Here is a 2,974-nt window from a genome sequence, read left to right as displayed (position 1 = left end):
TAAAGATTGTATGCGACCATAAAAGCTAGCGTTTTGCCCTGGGCAAACAAATCTGTTCAATTGGCTTATTCTATTGGTCTACTGCATTGTTCCCATACTCAGTTATGAGAAATGCAATAATGCTCTTTTGTCGTTTTTCTTGATCGCCAACCAAAATTAATGATCCCCAATAATGATATATAAAAGATATGTAAAAAATAGGTACGCAATACGTGGATGTTGGTAGCCTATAAAACATTAACTGTGATAAAGCTATGTTGTATTCAATGTGAAACGACAGGCTGCTATAGCGGGAGTAAGTATCAACTGATGCTTAGTCTTACGTTCTAATGCCATATACAATGGCAAACTTCCCTATAGTCAGGTAGTCAATACAGTTAAAACATTAGGTTCTACAAACATTTTAAACCAAAGTTGTATGGATAGGCTAAGCCATGCAATTAAGATTTAATCCTTCTCAACAAAAAAAACATAGCGCTGTCCAGCAATAATATGGAACTTGATTTCCTACCGAAAGATTTTAAATCACAAATTGAAAAAAGAAATATAACAAAAAAATTTTCGCTACTACATTTGGACATAAGGCGTATGCAAACAAATTTGATTCACTCAAAAATTTGAAGGATACTTTAGACATATACCTTTCCAGATAACAGGACTTACTGAGACTTGGTTGAATGATAATAACATAGATTGTTTTCCCTTAGATGAATACGAATATTCGGCTCAAACAGACCAAATAAAAAAGGCGGAGGTGGTGGTTTATATGTTTCAAAACATTTAGAGTATAAAAGTCGAAATGATTTGGATATAAACGTAAACGATATAATTGAAACAAGGTTCACTGAAGTGATGAATAAAGATGGTAAAAAATCATTATTGGTGTAGTGTATATAGACCACCAAATGGCAATTTTGAATCATTTAAAACTACAATAATTGAGATTCTAGAAAATATCGATCGAGAAAATAAACCATGTTACTTAATGGGAAATTTTAATATTGACCTGTTTAAATCAGGATCTTGTGATCATACAAACCAATTTATTGAACAACTTTTCACTTCGTCTTTTTTTCCGCTAATCACGAAACCAACGAGAATTACTCATCATGCTGCCACACTAATTGATGAGATTTCTAGTAACAATATAGAAGAATGTATATGTGATGTTGCTACTCTGAGTCATCAACTGGGCAAGCTGAAGAATTAGCTTGACCACGGTGGGAATCGAACCCGCGACCTTTGGTTTGCTAGTCCAATGCTCTTCCAACTGAGCTACAAGGTCAAGATCGACGGTTCGAGTGGTTGATATAATTCGGGACTCAGTCTAGTCTCTTCCATATCTGTGCGTCTTAAATTGATAGTGACTAGACTGAGTTCCGAAATATCAACTACTCGAACCGTCTTGACCTTGTAGCTCGGTTGGAAGAGCATTGGACTAGCAAACCAAAGGTCGCAGGTTCGATTCAAGCTAATTTTTCAGCTTACCCACTTGGTGACTCAGGGTAGCAACATCACGTTATACATTTGACACATACACCCGAGTCTTTGCACTATCAATATAGAAGAACTTAATGAAAGCTTCGACGGTATAATCTTTAGCGATATTTCAGATCATTTGCCAATAGTGCATATGTTTAATACAAATTTATCCAGCAAAAACACCACGAAAAATGTTAACACACGAAAAGTATCATACCAAAGAGCATTTAATCAAAATAACACAGAGGCGTTCAAAAATGCAACTAAAAACCTTCCCTGGAATAAAACAAATGATCCTGATAAGGCCTATAATGAGTTTTTAGAAATTTTTTCGGATATATATTAAGAAAATTTTCCAATCAAACGAAAACAAAACAATAAAAAAATAGACAAAATCAAAAGTCCATATATGGCAAACTGTATATTAAAGTCAATCAGGAAAAACAAACAAACTCTATAAATCCTTCGTTATGAATTGTAATAGCAAAAAGGAACAACGGTACAAAAATTATACAAACAAACTAAATCATATAATAAAAATAGCCAAAAAACATATTATGAATATCAATTGATCAAATTAATACAAACAGAATTCAAGAATGGTGTGGAAAACACTTAATAATGAATTACTCAATAAGCCCAAGAAAAGCACGAAAATATCACAAAGCTTTGTTGAAACCAACTCATCAAATAATTTAGATGATCCCCAAGAAATAGCTAATCACTTCAACGACTACTTTACTAATGACCCCATTTGGCAAATAAAATAAAACAAAATGACAATAATAATTTTAATAAATATCTGAAAAGTGACTTTAGGTTTTCCTTATCCCATCACAGAAAATGAATTAGAAGTTGAACTAAAAAACATCAAGCAATATACGATGTGGATATGATGGTATTAGCACAACCATTACAAAACTAGCAGCTAGAGAAATCTCTAAATCATTAACACACATTTTCATCTAACATTTACGACTGGAATCATTCCAGACAATCTAAAAGTCGCATTGATTACACCAATTTTCAAGGCTAATGACGAAATGAAGTTTGAAAACTACCGACCAATATCAGTTCTTGTTTGTTTTGCAAAATTGTTAGAAAAACTTATGATTAATAGACTGTCAAAATTTATTGATAAAAATAAAATTTTTTCAAAGCATCAATATGGATTTAGGAAACAGAGATCAACTGAACATGCATTAATTGACTTTATTGATAAAATTACTAATGTAATTGATGATGGTAAATACTCTGTTGGTATTTTCCTTGATTTATCTAAGGCATTTGATACAATTGATCACAAGATTCTGATAAAGAAATTGGAACATTATGGTAATAGAGGAGTGGCCAAAAAACTGATTTCTGTTGTATTATTTGCAGATGACACAAACGTACTATATAGTCATGAATGTCTTAGAAAATTGGATGAATTCATTCAAGTCGAAATTAAAAAAAAATTCAGATTGGCTTAATGCAAATAAATTGTCTA

The 2,974-nt window shown here is 32.2% G+C and overlaps 1 non-coding gene across 1 annotated transcript; it reads right to left on the bottom strand.

The window, feature by feature from the left end:
- Positions 1–1,212: 1,212 nt before the first annotated feature.
- On the bottom strand, positions 1,213–1,285 carry Trnaa-agc. The gene has a single exon. It is a non-coding gene; the product is annotated as a tRNA-Ala (tRNA).
- Between the last annotated feature and the right edge of the window lie 1,689 nt (positions 1,286–2,974).

This window comes from Dendronephthya gigantea, unplaced genomic scaffold (genome assembly GCF_004324835.1).
Source record: "Dendronephthya gigantea isolate DGI-Jeju-01 unplaced genomic scaffold, DenGig_1.0 000799F, whole genome shotgun sequence".
NCBI lineage: Eukaryota > Metazoa > Cnidaria > Anthozoa > Malacalcyonacea > Nephtheidae > Dendronephthya > Dendronephthya gigantea.
This window is presented reverse-complemented; position numbering and strand designations above follow the sequence as displayed.